The sequence below is a fragment of the Cloeon dipterum genome, chromosome 3 (genome assembly GCF_949628265.1).
Source record: "Cloeon dipterum chromosome 3, ieCloDipt1.1, whole genome shotgun sequence".
NCBI classification, from domain to species: Eukaryota; Metazoa; Arthropoda; class Insecta; order Ephemeroptera; family Baetidae; genus Cloeon; species Cloeon dipterum.
In genome coordinates this window covers 9,464,823-9,482,586 of record NC_088788.1, presented here as the reverse complement: position 1 = coordinate 9,482,586, position 17,764 = coordinate 9,464,823, and the positions used below count along the sequence as shown (strand labels likewise).

Here is a 17,764-nt window from a genome sequence, read left to right as displayed (position 1 = left end):
AAATTGTTATCCTTCCCTCTGGCTCTGAATTCAAATAATTCATGAGCCGCGCGCGCACAACTAAATAATTTATGCATATTTGATCTTTATGACACAAAGGACGCGTCCTACTCCTCACGTCTCGTCCCAGATTTAGCTGCTCAAATTGGCCACCATCACGGCGAACTCATCAGACAGACGGCAAAGTTGGCTTGTTCACCGAAATAATGACACCGGGGCATTTCAAGTTATTATATACGACTGCAACATTCAATGGATTTAATTCTAAAAGTGAACGAGGGATTGCTGAATGACTTTGATTTAATATGTTTTTTAATAGACATTTAACTGTCCGTAATTTTATTTTCCACCTCAAGTGCTGACTGAATATCACAGGAGCTATCGTTGTTTTTGATAAAAATTCTTGAGCTGGATATATATCTAATCTCATTTGAGATAATTTGTTTACGCCGGAAATGAGACTATCAACGTACGTGATACGTATAGCAAGGTGTATTCGAGATTTCCGCGGGCTTCGCTTGTGCAGATGCAGAAAAGCCGGTCGCTTATAAACATCATGGCTCCACTTCACCAACTCCGCACTTTCTTTGCGCTGCTTGCCATTGCCTTCGTACTCTCAGGTCAGTTATACATTCCTAATTATATGTTACAGTACATAAATATAGAGTTTGTTGTACCTCAAATCAATTATTTAGTGAAGAATTTTTTACAATTTTATGTCACACGTTTTACAAGATTTGTTTTCTTTTGTAATTACAGCGCACTGCGTTGCATCAGCACCGGCTGAGACCGTCGCTGCCAAAAAAGTTGATGTACGACAGTTCGGGTATTAAATTAAAACTCAAAAGTTATGGATCCTTTAATGACGAAGAATTCTTTTACTTCCAGCGAGGACGAAATCCGTGACAAACGTATATTTGGCTGGCTGTGGAACACAGTTAAAGGCATTTTCGGTTGATGAGGTGCAGAAGACGTTAATTTTGCTTCAGTGTGTTTTATTTTAAAAGAATATGTTTTGATAAATTTCAAAAAAATGTTTTAAAAGCATGGATTCAATTGTTAAAGTGTGCATGAAAATAAAATAAAAATGATTCGAACCATCATGAGACTTGATTTTTACTTCTTTTATTAGATTCCAAATGAAAACAGTCTTGTTCTGTTTCTAAAGAAGTTTTAAGTATTGCAATATAATTCAAACTGTGTTTAAAAAAAGGATAAGTAAGTAAACAAGAGGCAGCCCGTGATTTATGACGAGAAAAATTTATCTCTCTTTCAGCTTCCGTATAGCGATGTAAACTTTATATATGGTTTCGTTACCAATCGCTTTTAAAGCCCAACTAACATTCAATTTTTAATAAATTTCAAAAATTTAGAAATTAAAGTAGTGTTTTGATACTGGAAAGGTGTAATTTAAAAAAAAAATAGCGTTTCATTCAAGCCAGCCTAAATGTTTATTCATTTTAATTTTTGCTTGCACAGAAAACACAAAAATGGAACATCGCATTCACTTTTCAAACAATTTTTTTCATCAGAAAATGAAACAAAGATGTTTTCATCATCAGCGATACTGCAGCACGCACCTTGGTTGGCCGTACTGCTGTGGCTGCTGCTGTGGCTGCTGCTGCTGCTGCTGTTGAGCATAATATTGCGTCCGCTGTATGGGTTGTGACTGCGCAATGGGCGGCCGATTAACATATTGTGGCTGCTGCACACGCTGTTTCTGCGTGTAACTTTGCACGTTTCGGACCCTATCGATTACTTTCTTTTTTAAAAACCCTCCGATGCTTTTTACACCACGCCGCAGGAGATTCTTCCAAAAACGCAATTCGCGGTCTCCGCTGTAAGGGAGTATTAATAAAAACTACTCATTTAACTTTAGGCCTGTTACCTTGTCACAATCTCGCCAGCTGTTGAAGGTTCAGCGCAGACATCTGTTTTGAAATAAGTATTTTTATATATTATAAGCTGTGCTAGCTGTTATAGAGTTTGCGTTTGACTTATTTTTTATAGCTATACTCTTTCAAAAAAGCGATATTCATTTGGAAAGTTTGTCGAACCTGAGATGATGGCAGCTATTGTAAGAAGCACAAGAAAAACGCGAAGTTTGTCCCGCGAAACCATGGTGTGTTCTTCAGCAACTCATTCCTACTCGACTATTACTACCGGAAAATATGCATGAAAATAAATACAATCTCTTATCATGATACCTGCTGTGTCCGTAAAACCAACTTGATAATTATGAGATAATACTAAGATCCGATATCTTTATCTAATCAAAAGTTTGGGAGAAAACAAGATAATATTTCCTCCAACTCGCCTGTGCTTCAAAAATGTTCGCAAGAAACAGCGTTAAACATTTTTGATACAAAATTCGAATGTTTGAAAGATTTTACGTCTTCTTAAATCCCCACAAAAAAAATCTTACTTCTCGCATCAAGTAGGTCGAAAATGGAATAATTTAGTGCGTCCTAAAAATTCTGAAAGCATATAGCTCACGGGCATGGGACTTAAGGAATCTGTCTTCCACTCTAACAAACATAAGTGAGAAAAACAGCTGACTCTGATCACATCTTGACGACATTAACCGTGAAATAATGTAGTTAAATTCTGAGAATCAAGACTAATTAATTTGCTATATCCAAGATCACAAAGCTGAAGCGAACGCAGACTAGCAGAACTTGTATTAGACATCACAAAGAATCATGAGATGAGAAGATATAAAATGTCACAAACGCCTTGCAGAGGGAAGGATACTGTGCCGTAAAGCAGTTATTCAGCGTGGATGGCTTAATGTTTTAATAATTACTCTCATACTACTTAAAAATACAATGATGGGAAGAAGGATAAAATTTAACTCGTGTCATTGATTTAACATCATATATATTCCAGTAGGTCACAATGACCTTTAACAAAATTAAATTCACAATCAGAACGATATTCTCAACAAAAATCTAAATTTGAACTATGAAGATTAACATTTATAGCAGATGGTATTTGACAATACATCTAGATTGAATTATTAACGATTTAGATACGAGCAATAATTTACCCACTAGATCCGTTTCCTTTTCGTTTCAATGCTCGTAACTAAAGAACTGTGACTAGGTTAGTTAAAAGTCCAGCGAGACCTACTTTGAAATTAAAATTTCTCTCTGTTGCACAACAATTTTCCAACTAACGGCGTAAAGTATGAAAAAGAAATAGGAGCTCGGCTCCGCTTCCGATTCAATCCTCACTTTCTTAAAAATTGCCGTGAGTGCACGTCAAATATTTTTGGTTGGATTTTTTAATTTTAGTATTCGAGACATAGAAGTTAAAATAGTTTTGAAACATAGTTTTATTTGATTCTCCAAGAAATTTCAACCGGAAAAAATCAACAATATTACGTATCATTCTCTTGAGGCTAAAATCGTGGATTAAAACTACAGATTGAGCTTCATAATGATTCACTTTATTTTTGTAGGTGTTGTTATATCATACAATGAGCCCATCAGAAAGGTCCGTAAGTGTTGCCGTGTCCCATCTCTTTCGAAACATTACCCACTCTGATTATTATCTTTCTTCTTCGTAAATACACCAACGAGGGCTGAGACCCCTTTAAACAGGAGACCCCACCAAAACCGTTTTTCACGGTCATCGCTATTTAAAAGAACAGCACAACATTAGACAGATTATTTGATTTGTTAAGAGAAAGTCCGTTACCCTATCTCATTGTCCAGTTTCCCGCTCGGTGCCGATTCAACGCAGGAAGCTGTTTGTCCACAGTAAATGTTATTACGTGTTTATTAAATTTAAAAAAAAAATTATCAGAAAGTTTTCCTCGAACTTTAAGGGAGAAACTCAAATGAATATTCTATACCTGAGATTAATGCAGTGATGATAAGAAGCGCGTAGAAAACACCAAGTTTGCCTCGTGAAACCATGATGTTTCTCCGTTAGTGACGTTCTTGGACTGAATAGCACCGGTTGTGCCAAACAAGAGGAATACTACGAATGCGCACTCGCCACACCGTAACAAAATGTCTGCATCCGATAAGACTCCGACTAGTATCTCTTATCTAGCACTAGATTAATAATCTAGCACTTGGTAAAAAATAAAGAAGTCTCCCCACTCCTAAAATAAAATACTACTTATTCAACTTCTTATAAGGAGAAAAAACTGTTGTTGTTTCATCAAAAATTTAAAGTATTTTTCTGTCAATTACTAGCTTTCTCGATTAAATCTGTTTGAAATTTTAAAAATTATATGTTGTTTCAAACAAATATTCCAATGATTTAAAACTAACATAACGAAAAAAGGATTTAAAATATAAAAATAAACTTTAAATCGGTGTTTTGTTGAAAGTAATTTCCTGAACTAATAACTTCTTTAGTTACTTCTGCTGCTGAGTGAGACTGACTCGTCACTAGCCTATGTAACAACACTAGGAATAGGCTACTAGAACTTGACGTGGTAGCGGGAAAATGCGCATAGCTCAACAACCAAATAATGTAAATTTCCTTCTTGCAAGAAAAGAGCATCAATCTATTCAACAATTAAAACTTGTGTGTCTCTTGAGCTATGCGCAATTTCGCCTCTACACCACGACGAATTGGAAATTCCGATTACATGCAAAGTTATATCCCTTTTAACATTAATCATATTAATTTTAATTGGAGTTTTTGAGGGAAAATGCCTTCACAGAAAAAATGCGACAGAATTTGTTCGATAAAATTTATTATTATTTCACATTGAAATTATACATTCGTATAAAAACATTAAATTATATGATATACAACCCAAGATATTTGTAAATGTACATTTTGAGCAGAACGGCGTGAAAAGTATCATATTTTAATAAGTTCAACGAATATAATTTGTTCAAGAGAAACAGGAAAGAGTTATAAGAATTGGTATGGACGATAGTAGTAATAGTTTTGCACGCACAATTGCGTTTATTATTGTTATTAATTCAAATAATCCAAAATGAAACGACTTGTTGCGATTATTTAACTTCCAAAGATGTGGTTGCTAGGACCCAAAATGTTTGCTCTTATTCTTGCTTTTCTTCTCCTTCTTCCTCTTCTTGTCCAGCGTCAGCGTCAGCGTCAGCAACACGAACAACGACTCTTGCAGCTTTTTTCGCTCCGCTCCACATTTTGCTCCACCAACCCCTTTGGTACCGATCCATGCTAATTTAAAATTTATAATGCAACATAATTGACTATATAAATATTTGGTACCCCGTCTCAACGTCGCCAACACTTGCAGATTCAACGCAGGCAGCTATATGGGATAAAATAACTAATTAATATACAATAAAAACAACCAATTCAACGTGAAATAGCTTTACATTTTTTACTTGAATTGGGTTGGAAATTGATAATGATTTTTCCGATTGATTCCAATTTATTATTTATTAAATAAATTTCAGCAATATGTTCTGTTATGGCTTTTGAGATGAAATTCATCTGGTCACACTTATACATTTCAAAAATGTTTATAATTAAAAATTAAGCCCAACTGGGAATTTTTTTCTTCACCCAAAGCATTTGCCGTATATAAGTGAGCAGCTGACTTCATAGAGCCCTACCAGAAACACTGCTGAGTGTTAAATATTTGCCTTGAAGCTATTTCAAACTTAAACGGAAAAAATGGAAATCCTACCTGAGATTAAGGCAGTAATGATAAAAAGCGCGTAGAAAACCCTAAGTTTGCCTCGCGAAATCATGATGATCCTCAGTAACGGACGTTCTTGGACTGAATAGCGTAGTGGAAAACAACGAATGCGCACTCGCCGCACACCGATACGCGCATTTTGATAAGACTCGTATTGTATCTCTAATCTAGGGATACAGTAAATGTTAAAAAGAAATCTCCCCACTAATATAATTAAAATAATTCAACATTTAAAGAGAAACCTATTAATTGAGAGATATGTAATTTGTTGTGGTTTAATCAAAAATTAAAATATTTTTCTGTTGCCTCCTAGATTTTTGGAGAAAAACCAGTTTGAAATTTTAGAAAATTATTATATTATCTGCTTGATTAAAACAAGTATTTAAAATTAACATAACGATAAAAAGCTTGCTCTAATTAAAATATATAAAATTTTACTCACAATCAGTCTTTCGTTGAAAATAATATCCTGATTGAAATTGCAATATATATAACTTAGGCCCTTCTTTAATTCTGGCGCAGCTAACTCTGCTGCTGACAATGAGTGAGACTGACAATCAGCAACTCACTAGCATCGGTCTGTACCTAGAATGGTTTTCCAATTAAATGCTATCCTTTTATAATTTTAATTTAAATTGGAGTGTTTGACGGAAATTTCCTTCATAGAAAAAATGCGACAGAATTGGTTTTAAAAAATTTATTAGTTTTCCATATTAATTTTAAGATATTCACTCTGTCGACCAGAGTGATTTGTCAGCAGGCAGTTAGAAAAGCAAATAGATAAGCTCTGAAAACCAATAAGCATTAAATTGGAGGATATTAATATTGGTTGCGATAATTTAACATCCAGAGATGTGGTTGTTTGGACTCCAAACGTTTGCTCTTATTCTTGCCGTTCTTCTTTTTCTTCTTCTTGTCCAGAGTCAGCTCCATTGACAACGAATTGTGCAGCTTTTTTCACTCCGCTCCATAAGTTGCCCCACCAACCCCTTTGGTCCCGATGCATGCTAATTTAAAAATTCATTATAACGCATATTATTGACTCTAAAAGTATTTGGTACCCGATATCAACGCCACCAAGTGTTGCCGATTCAACGTAGGCGGCTATATTGGGGATAAATTAATTATTTTGTTCACTTCAACGTGGATTAGCTTAACATTTTTGATTTGAATAGGGTTGGAAAGTGCTGATTTTTTCCGTTTGTTTCCAAATAATATCAAATTTCAGCAATATTATTTTCTTTTTAAATAGCTTTTGAAATTAAATAAAATATGGTCACACTTACAAATTTTGTTTGTGAAAATTAAGCTCATTTGGCTTTGAAAGACTTAAAATTTTTAGCTCAATTGTTGTCTTAAGGAAAATATCAGACAGTTGGGAAGCATCTTAAAGGCTCCCTAATGATGATTTTTGTCTCTTGTTGGCACTCAATTGACAGTAAACTCGAAAAATTATTCCAACAAAGAGCTTTTATCAACAATCGATCGCAAAAATGTTATAATTTCAAATTGATGAACAAAGCTAGTAATTTGGGGCCCTTTTAAATTCCTAACCCAAAATACATTTCCTCTGACTTACAGCCGATATAAAACAAAATATCTTTTGGATCACTTATCATACCTGACAACATGGCAGCCATGATAAGAAGCGTAAGGAAAATGCGGAGGTATTTGCAACTGAAATCCATGTTCTTTCCAGCAGCGATCTTGTATGTGAATAATCAAGGAAAAGAAAGCAGAGAAATTCAGAACACAATCTCGTGCTTGATAATCTGTATCCGTCAAATATAGACCATTATCTCTGATAACTCAAAGTTTATCATATCAAATCAAACTCGAATGTAGATTACTCACAATCAGCAACAAAACAAAGTGGGAGAGAAAGCGCATTGAGATCTTAACCAGCCGCTGGTGAAAATTTAAAAGGGCTTGATGAAAAATCGGATTTTATTTGTAAGGCACTACAAAAATTTCACTTAGTCTTTGTGAGACAGATGCATCTGGAATTAATCAAGAGGGAGTGCTTGGAATTTCAATTCCACGCGAGTGCAAAAAAGCAGCAGATTTTTCCTTTTCTAATATATCCGAGCAGCAGCCAGCTGACGATTGGCTGTCTGGATGGGAAATCAACAATTGTGTGCAGCCTTGCAGTCGGTGTGCGCAGCTAGAAAGCAAACAAGGCCAGCAGCTGGATACGGGCTCTCTTATTTTTCCGCTCCTCGTAAATAAATACCCAGAAGTTCTCATTTCCAGCGACTTAATTTCAAATACAGTATAATACTCCTCCCACTGCAAAATCTAGGAAATCCTGATTAAAAAGAGATGAATAACGTCAATTTTTATGTAAATCAAGCTTTACAAAACGAAGAATGTAAGAAGAAAAATTTAAATTGGCACAGAAGGGAAAGAATGTTTCTATTTGAAATTATAGCGAGCTGGATGACTAAAAATATTTATTTCAGATGCTGTTTGCAATTCAATCACTTGCGTATTTTAACTCAATCCTTATAACATATTAAGTTTGTGGAGGGAAGTTAGGATTTTTTGGGTTTTCTCTTCAAAGCTTCCGCATCATAAAAGAAAAGACCTTGAAACTGTATAAGACTTGTCAAGCTCGAGTTTTCAAATGCGAGAAATTGGAGGAACATGCGTCTGACAACCTGGCCACGAGTTCTCAGAAGTTCCTACATTTTGGCTTTAAAAATTTCTAGCCTGCTCGCAAACGCTCTCTCGTATTCGAAAAATCTTGTTGAATCACTGCCGCGCGATACGAACACAACTATGCGAGCCGACGAGAGCGTATGTGTGTGTGTGTGGCGCGCTGAAAATTTGATAAGCCTCGCGCACAGCCTCTCTCACTCTGCCGCCGCTTTCCTTTCTGCTCTTTTCAATCCGCATAATACATACACGAAGGCACATGCTTCTCTCTCTCACTCCGTACCCGCTCTCTCACACAGCACACGAGAGAGAAATTCAATTCGCGCAGCAGTACCTATATTTGAGAATGACTTCAAAGGCGCTCGTGTTTGATCAAGGAATGAGTGCTCGCCGACGAACAATTTCTCAGCAGCCCTTTTCCGATATGCGTGCGAGTAAAAAATACAGCACGCACTGTGAAAGGAGCAATGTGCACTTCAACGTGATTGCGAGTTTTACAACAGTAACATCCTGGAAATGTATTTTTTTCTGTGAAAATCTCACTCATCCCCCATAATGCAACGGGAGTTGCGAAACAAAAGGCCTCTTGTAGACGGAAGATATGTTTTTAAACCAAAAATTGTTTGGGGTACAGGATTCATCAGTTTTTACATGCATTTAAATTATTTGCTTTCTCTTCTTCTTTATTAATTTCCTCTAAGTCACTGTCCCAGCATCGGAAGAGGAACATTAACTCGAAATTTACAATGGGCACGGATATTTTACTTTACTAGGTTTGCAATTTAGGACGGAAGTTTAAAAAATGATTTTTTTATTGGTTTTAACACTAGAACAACGACCTCACAAAATTTCATTAAAATCTGAATACCGTGCAAAGAGTTGGTTAAATTTCTAGCTTGATCTAATCGCACGTGACATAATCTGTACACGCCGGAAATGAGACTATCGTGTACGCGATTCGTAGTAAAAAGTGTTCACATTCAAGATATCTGCGGACTCCGCTTGTTCAAATGTGGAAAAGCCATTCGCTGATAAACATGATGGCTCCACTCTACCAACTCCGCACTTTCTTTGCGATGCTTGCAATTGTCTTCGTACTCTCAGGTCAGTATTCATTCCTAATAGTAAGGAACAGTAGAGTTTATTGTACCTTAAATTATTTATGATTTTTTAAGAAATTTTTAACAATTCAGCTGGAGATTTCAAGTACATTGTAAAGCAAATAGTTTTAAAATTATTGTCTCACTAATTTAAATTATATTTTTATTTCGTAATCACAGCGTACTGCGTTGCATCAGCACCGGCTGGGGCCGACGCTGCCAAAGTTGATGAACGACAGTACAGGTAATAGATCGAAACAAAAAAGTTATGGATCTCTTTAATGGCGAAGAATTAATTTACTTCTAGCGACGACGAAATCCGTGACAAACGTTGGTGGAACATCGTGTGGAATACAGCCAAATTCTTTATAGGCTGATGAGGTGCAGAAGACGTTACTTATTTACTTCAGTGTTTATTTCATATTTTAAAAGAAGTTATTGATAAATTTATTAAAATGTTTCAAGAGCAAAGACACAATTCCTTAAGTGTGCATGAAAATAAAATAAAATAATTGGAGCAATTATGAGAGCTGATTTTTATTTCCTTTATCAGATGGCAAAAGAAAAAGTCTTTTATGTTTCTAAACGCCGCTGGTCACTTTGACTGATCCCTACTTCCGGCGTAACTTTTTTTAATTCAGCCACTTACTTGAGACACGCCTATGGATCAGCTGACATCGCAGTTAGTTCCATTAATTCAAGCTTGATAGATTTTTAAAAATGAATAAGCCTTGCTTTGAAGTAATTACCAGGTAGCCCGTCACAAACGCCTTGCAGAGGCAAGGATACTGTGCCGTATAGCAGTCATTCAGCGCGGGTTGTATACTGGCGTAATGTGTATTTGTCATTAATTAAAAAGAATAAATAAAACTATTCATAATCATTTAGGGGAAAAGGAATGAAATGCACTTTTTGCGAGTAAAAACGGATTTTCCGTATTTTTTCCTCTAAGGAGGTGATCAATTCTTAGAGTTTTAAAATGTCTTCTGGTTCTCCTGATTTTTTCCATGTATTTAAATTATTTGCTTTTTCTTCTTCTTTGTTAATTTCCTTTTTAAGTCACTGCCACAGCATCGGAAGAGGAATATTTACTCGAAATTTGTTAGTTTTTTATTGGTCTTACCACTATAGAGCACTATAGAGACCTCACAAAATTTCATCGAAATCTGAAGACCCGCGCCAAGAGTTGGTCCAAAGAGTTTATATCATGCCAACGTTATAATTTATTAAAAATGGATTATAAACAGTTCTTGTTTGAAAATAATAAATATATACCTTATTTCTTATAAAGGTTTACTCGTTAAAACCCTGTATGTGACCCTCTGAACCTTTGTATGATAGTTTTTTTTTTTATTAAAAAATCTTTTAAATTTTGCGTTTGAAGCGTTTAGTTGGGGTGTAGACGATCGGCAAAACAATTCATCTCAAATAAAAACCCCCGAGGATGAAAGGCGCAAAAAACACGAACAACACATTTTTCGTTGTGTACAACAGAGAAATGAAAACTAAACAAAACGCGAGCATTATTTCTGGTCGTACGAGAGAGCAGAGGCAAAATGAAAAATAAACAAGGCGCGAGCGGAGAGGAGGAATGAATAAGCGATTGAACGCATAAATTGCACAACAACCACAATCTTGATTCTGGGAGCAAATAGAGGTGAGTGCGCGGAGCGAGCTTCATGCAAATCGCGAACATTCGATTCACCTGCGGATTCAGTTTGTTTACCGTCGCATTCAGAGCCAGCAATAGCAGAGGCAGGCAGCCAGTATCCGAGACTGTGGTATCGACTAGAAACAATAATACAGCGGAGAGAATGTGTGCCCACGCCCAAACTCCAAGCCCAGAGCTCGCTCGCCCAGCCTCCCACGCAACAGGACCGAAATCCACTCTGCGCCACGTTTTCTTGTTCCAGGCGGCTTAGTTTTTCACTCGAGTGACGAGCTGAATAATTGTCCTCCAGACGGCAGGCAAATGTCAATGCGAAAAATCAAGGTGGAAAATTATATTCGTCAACTTTTTAGTCATAAATCTTGCTTTACTCAACTCAAATATAGTTTTAAATTATTCGAGTGATGTAATAAAAAAGAACTGTTTGATAGATTTTTTAGATCAGTCAAATGGTATTGTGAACACCGTTTCTCTATTAAAAACCTATGATGAGAATGTTTAAAAGCTTTATTAATATTTAAACCTTTTAATATGTCTAAAATGTTTCATCAAATTCTGATTTTACAAAGATTCAAAACGGTATTTCCAAACCTTTAACGAATTTAATAGTGGCCGAGATCGAATTACTGGAGAAATTTAGCTTAAAATATTGTTTGATTCAGACAAAAATTATTTTTCGAAGATTTTATAGCTCGATACACCAGTTGTATAAGCCCTAAGTGTTTGAAGCTTCCAACAGATGGCGCCACCGTATATTTTCGTAATAAATTTAATTTTAAGGCACGTCTGCTGCGATTTCAGTCTCAATCCTGTCACTGCGCATTCCTCAATTATTAGGATTTCTTTTGACGTGCTGAAAACGTAAATCAGTTCAGCCATTCGCCGTACATGGCAATGAAAAGTTCTAAAATAATTTTTTGTGCGCAACTCCTTTTCATGAAAATTATTATGGAACAACAACATCAGCTATTTGCACAAATAATCACGCATTCGGGATTCCGGCTTGAGGCTTTGTGAGAGCAGAACTGATAAACAAGAGGCGAACTGTCTTTTCTGTTTTTGTTTGCCCAACTACTGCAGGGTGAAAAGAGGCAGAAGAATCGGACTTTTCGGCGTGCGTGCGTGCGAGTGACTTGTCGCTTTGTTTACACCGAATATTAGCGTTGACGCCGAGCCAGAATAACAATTTGGCAGAGAGGCGCATTAGAGAGTGCGGCCGAGGCAGCAATAAAGTGCAGGCTAAGCTAAAATCAATGCCTTTCGCGCGCGTCGTTCGCCTCTTTTCTTGCTCTCCGCACGTTTTCAATTTGCATTTCTTCGCTCGCTCTCTCGCTCGCTGTGCCGGCATCTGGCGCGCGAACAAACAAAGGCCGTGATGAGCGGACGCCTTTGTTAGCTGCGAACGCCGCCTTCACATATTCATAAACACGGCAGCGCCTCCGAAACGGGCCTCGACGGATAAAAGTTTGCTCGTTGTTCCACGCCAAGGCAAAGCAAGCGCAAAATTCAAAATTTAAACTACTTATTTGCATCAGACAGAACTTGTTTAGTGTACTTAACACACCCTTTCAACTTGTGTAATAAATCAAGTTATCTAGTTAAAAGTTGAAAAGCTGGTCCAAAATTGTTAAGAAAAATATATTAACGAATTAAGTTACGGCTGATTAAAATATCGTAGCCTTATTTTAGACAAGATTCCCTGTGAGTAGTGCAGAACAGAGTTTCTGGCAGTATACATATGTGGGCATTTAAGGATATGTCATAAAGAAAAATACTTTTGGATTTGCATTTTAAATCAATCTTCTTTACAACTGAGAGTTCACCGCATGCATCATGTTTTTTGCTAGTTTTACATTAAAGTATTTTTGCTCTATATGAACTAAATTAAATGTTTTTTGAAGTATAATATAGTAATATTCATGGATTCCATCCTTTTCATTTGTCCATGAATATAGAACCAAAACTATTTTATTAACAGGATTTAATTTTACTCTCTTCAAAATTTAAGTTACATGTTAGGCGTAATATATTTTTTTACGAAAACGTATTTTCTACCTCTTCAAACCCATCTAGTTAAATTAAAAGCTCTATAAATGGGCTAGAACAAGTGTGATTTTTCGAATTAAATACAAATCCTTAAAATTTTATTTACAGTTAGAGTTATGTTAGAATATTAAATTGCATTAAATTTGCTAACCATAGCCTTTAAACAAATAATAAAAAATTTAACCGCGCAACGGTCTGCATTTTACTTAAATTTCTTCAAAATTTGAAATCCTTTAAATGGAAAAAAGATATTGACAGCCATAACGTATTTGCGTCGTAAATGATTATAAAAAATTCACAACTTTTCAAGAAATTATTGTTACACCCAAGTACTGGTTCCTAAATTCCGCAATAAAAAAACGCATGAAATGAGTATCTTATTTAATAAAATAATTTTTTCGGGGCAACCCTTTAACCCCTTTATCTTTTAAATTATATGAAATGTTACTTTGAACGCTTCTGGGAAAAACTTATCTAAATGCAAAGGAAAAATAAGGCAGAAGAGGGGAAGAGCATGCTAAAAATTGGCCAGAGGTAGAACAGTTGAGGAAAAGTAGGTTTTTTTAAAGGCGGAGTCGAGTAACCAGGAAAAATTAATACTTCTTAAATGTGCGTTATTTTTTGTCAACCGTGCTGGGAAAAGACTCATCTTTATTTTCGTTTTTCCTTCCTCCTTTTAATTCTGCTAGAAGATCTCCGGAGTGTAAATTTTTGCGTATATTGTTTGTTAATAATATTTTCTTAACATCAGAGAAGTCGAGACTCTAAATAGAGGTAAAAATGGTTTTGAGTTTCCTGCTCACAAATTTCCACACTTTCATATTGCCAGCAATAACAACTTGACTGAAATTTTGGAATAAAAAAATGGGTAAAAGTATTTTTAAATGGATTAATATAAAACAAAAATTTGAATCAGTTTGGATTCTTGACCGCAATTAACAGTTGATTTTATCGTTATTAATTATAATTACAATCGATAAAAAGTGAAATAATTAAATCAGGAACTAGAAACAGAAAATCTCGAAAATATTAAACTGTATTTATTAATTTTCGCTTGATAAAGATTCCTTTCATCACGATATATCCAATGGTGTGTTAATTTTGAGCTAAATTTCCTTCTAGTGAATTAAATCATGGTTACAATAAGGAGAACGTGCTTAAACTTTGGAGCCGATTTTCTCAGAAATTTAAAAATAAACCTGGAAAGTTGTAGAATGGTTTGCTAAAGGGAAAAAAGCAAAAGTCTATTTGAATCTGAACAAGAAAAACTTGTTGAAAAAAAATGAATAAATGGAGTTCAGGAACTTCTGGAGATGATGGTTTTCTTCTAGCAAATTCTGTTGTTTTTCTTCCAAAAGTCATCTTGTCATTTCAAGAAAATGTGCTTGTGTTAGCATGCGGAACTCAGTCATAATTGACAATTTCCAGGCGTGTCAGCCGCGGCTCCTCACTTGCGAGCGTGCGTGCATTAATTATTTCGCTGCTCATCACCAGAGTCGAATCTCTTGCGCTAACAAGCGAGCACACACACACACACACACACACAACTCACACACGTGCGTGTCTTCCACACTACTTTATTCTCATCTGCCTTTCGCGGAGGGAACGTCTCTGCTCGTCGCGAATAATTATTCACGAGAGAGGCAAGAAGTTTCGCTTTTAATGCCATTATCCGTCGCCATCGCCGCCCGCTGCCGAGCGAGCGAATTTGAGCAAAAATTAAAAGCCGCCTCGTCGACAACATTCCTTTGAGCGCGCCGCAGAAAATCAGCCCCGGGATTAGAAACCGAATCCGCTTTGTTCACTTTTCTCTTTCTGTTCATCTGCCTTTATTTCGGATGAGCCTCGCGAATAATACGCGTGTTCGCAATCAAAGAGAGCTGCGGGCGGAAAATTTACTAAAGCAGCTTCATTGCCAGGGTTTTCATATATGAGTTGGAATGAGAGTTTCATTATTCTTCAGCACTTTAAATCCGGAATATGACATTTTTAACCTTGAGATGAAGCAAACCGAGATTTAGCTATTAATTTTTGAGAATTTCCTGTCATTAATCATTAGTCGCAGGAGGTCATCAAATTTCATTATGATTCATATTTTTAATCACAGCAGATGAAAGAAAATATAATTTGAGATCAAGTTGCAAGTATAGTTTAAAGATATATACAAGTAGAAATATCATAAAGCTTCAAAATTATTAAAAAAACTTATAGCTTTTTGAATGAATTTTTAAATTAAAAATATTTTTTTATTGATATACTGTTAAAACTTTGTATGCTGCTTACATTTACAAATTAATTTTAATAAAATAATCATATGTAACTTATTCATAAGTGCGGCAGCCTGCTCTCCCTGAATCTTACAAATGAGGCAAAGAAAGTAAAACATGATTAATAAGCTACAATTTAGATGTTTTCCTATTCCAAAATAGTTAAGCAAACTATTTAAACATTAAATTATCATCCGTTGGCATTATGCCAATGAGGATGCACTCAACGATTTTCAAACAATCACAAATGCTATTAAAAGCAACTTCTGTAGCGTGTAACAAGCTGTAATTTAAAATAATCGGATTTTGTTTGGCATAAAATTTTACTTAAATTGAGCATGCACTCTAGACTTAATTGCGACAAATGAAATATCTTTTCAAAAAAAGAAAAATCTCCGTTATTGCCCTTGCTTTGGCCAATTGAATTAAATTTGCAATTGATATTTATACGAATCAACATGGTATATTTGCATGGAGAAAGAAAACAGATGCGCCGGAGTTTATTGGCTTTTATTTCCAAAACTGGAAAACACATTAGCCAAATCACTGCAGGTCCGAAAGAAGCTTTGAATGTTTTCGTGTGTATTTTTATGCGCGCGGCCGAGCGGAAATTGCCACCGTAAATTGTGCCGAGCATGTCGTCTATTAGCAGTTATTTTTTGCTGCGAAACGGCAATTTAACTGCACGACAGCGATAAAGAAAAAGGCAAAAAAGGCGCAACCGCTAATAAATACTCGGCGACATCGAACTTTGTTTTCGCCAAATACAAAAGAGCTCGATTTCGCTTTGCGTTTCGACGCAAATGCTATATTTCTTCCACGCCGGATGTGAGGTAAAACGAGAAAAAAGCAGTTCAAGATTAAAATGAATGAGATCAAGAAAACTTATTAAAAAATGGTGTTACTTTGAAAAATTCAACAAAAATTAATTTAGGAACGGCTTCCTTATCATAAAATTGATTTTAAACCTTTGTTTGATCTTCCAATCTGTAGTAAAGCTGTCTAAATTATTTAAATTTTAATTAGAAACCAGCGGGAGCCAGATGTGCGGTAAAATTGGTTCCCACTTTGCAGATCCAAGATGGCGTCTGAATGTGGGAAACAAAAAGCCCTCTTTGGATTGCCGTGCGAGTGTCAAGAGTTTGTTTTTACGATCCAAAAGACACAAAAATAGTACAAGTAATGCAGATTAATGCAGAAAACATGGTTCTTTTCGCGCATTTTTACGTGACAATTGTTTCGCGCCATACTCCACCGGACGCCATATCTGCGCGTCGCACGAATTTGGTCCCCGCTGTTAGAAACAAAATATGCTGTTCAGTTAAGTTTCAAAATAGTATTATTAATATGGAATAAAAGTAAATTATCGTATTTTAATTTTAAAAAAATATTGAAAATCATTATATTTTTACAAATACATAGAGGTATTATACATTAGGAATTAATGTAAATTGCTGTTTTCTTGTTTAGTTTCCTAATAACTAACAAAAATCAATCCAAAGTTTGAGTGGCTAATTTATCAAATTGTAGAGAGCTGATCTCACTTTTTCTCATTCCTAGAGAACCACTAAAAAAAGAAAACACGCTAAGTGCTCAAAGCAAGTGTCGAGTGCACGCAAACCGCAAAACACGACACGTGATTCTGTCCAGCCGGTCGACAACATCACAGCTTTGGTCTGCGTCGTCGCAACTGACAAATGAGTTTCTATCGACGGATCCGATTTGTAACGGTGCAAATCAGATAAGCCGTCAAAAGAGGCGGGCAGGCAGGCAGACACACACACATTCACCGCAAGAGCATTACTCGCAACAAATTACGCCTCGGCGTTCACGGTGGTTGCTCTCCATTAGTTACCAACCAACAAAATCGACTTAGTAGCTGGTCGTAAAACCGTTCAAATGAATAAAACCGTGATTATGAATAGTTTAGTAAATTCTATCTCGATTTTGACTGAAAATTTGACACAATTCTGAGCAGTTATGACGTCACAATGACGATTTCAAATATTCTAACGGCTCTCAGATTTTCAGAACGCTTTTACTTGAAAATTTATTTGTTTTGGACTAGGGTTCGCAAAAACCCGCATTTTTCCGAAACACGTGCATTCTTATGGAATATCAAAAATTCTCACGATAGATTACCGAAAATAGGGAATTATTTATTAAAAATCAGTATTGATTAAAGCCACTGGTTTCACCAAAAGACCAAAAATCTGAACTCTCATCATATTTTTACAAAATTTCTGACATTTTCGGCACGAAATGTGACTTTTTCGAGTTAAATTCGGAAAAATGCTTTTTTTCCAAGCCGTTTTTTTGCGCAAAAACCAAATGGTGCATTTTTGCGCCCTGCAAAATTTACAAA

At 35.8% G+C, this 17,764-nt stretch overlaps 1 protein-coding gene and 6 long non-coding RNA genes across 9 annotated transcripts in view; 2 read left to right on the top strand and 5 right to left on the bottom strand.

Annotated features, from left to right (window-relative positions):
- LOC135939548 (suppressor of lurcher protein 1-like) overlaps positions 1–17,764 on the bottom strand; it is a 213,717-nt gene that overhangs the window by 103,030 nt on the left and 92,923 nt on the right. The gene's annotated exons all lie outside the window — the stretch shown is intronic.
- LOC135939554 (uncharacterized) lies at positions 533–1,101 on the top strand. The gene is made up of 3 exons (XR_010574753.1): positions 533–620; positions 760–826; positions 889–1,101. It is a non-coding gene; the product is annotated as an uncharacterized LOC135939554 (long non-coding RNA).
- On the bottom strand, positions 1,445–2,122 carry LOC135939559 (uncharacterized). Its single transcript, XR_010574758.1, has 3 exons — positions 2,058–2,122; positions 1,889–1,931; positions 1,445–1,838 (listed from the first exon to the last, which is right to left on the bottom strand). It is a non-coding gene; the product is annotated as an uncharacterized LOC135939559 (long non-coding RNA).
- Positions 3,430–3,982, bottom strand: LOC135939557 (uncharacterized). Its single transcript, XR_010574756.1, has 3 exons — positions 3,860–3,982; positions 3,703–3,751; positions 3,430–3,639 (listed from the first exon to the last, which is right to left on the bottom strand). It is a non-coding gene; the product is annotated as an uncharacterized LOC135939557 (long non-coding RNA).
- LOC135939555 (uncharacterized) lies at positions 4,700–5,750 on the bottom strand. Its single transcript, XR_010574754.1, has 3 exons — positions 5,648–5,750; positions 5,224–5,266; positions 4,700–5,172 (listed from the first exon to the last, which is right to left on the bottom strand). It is a non-coding gene; the product is annotated as an uncharacterized LOC135939555 (long non-coding RNA).
- LOC135939551 (uncharacterized) lies at positions 6,342–7,383 on the bottom strand. The gene is made up of 3 exons (XR_010574750.1): positions 7,281–7,383; positions 6,721–6,763; positions 6,342–6,666 (listed from the first exon to the last, which is right to left on the bottom strand). It is a non-coding gene; the product is annotated as an uncharacterized LOC135939551 (long non-coding RNA).
- LOC135939553 (uncharacterized) lies at positions 9,281–9,944 on the top strand. Its single transcript, XR_010574752.1, has 3 exons — positions 9,281–9,421; positions 9,598–9,661; positions 9,725–9,944. It is a non-coding gene; the product is annotated as an uncharacterized LOC135939553 (long non-coding RNA).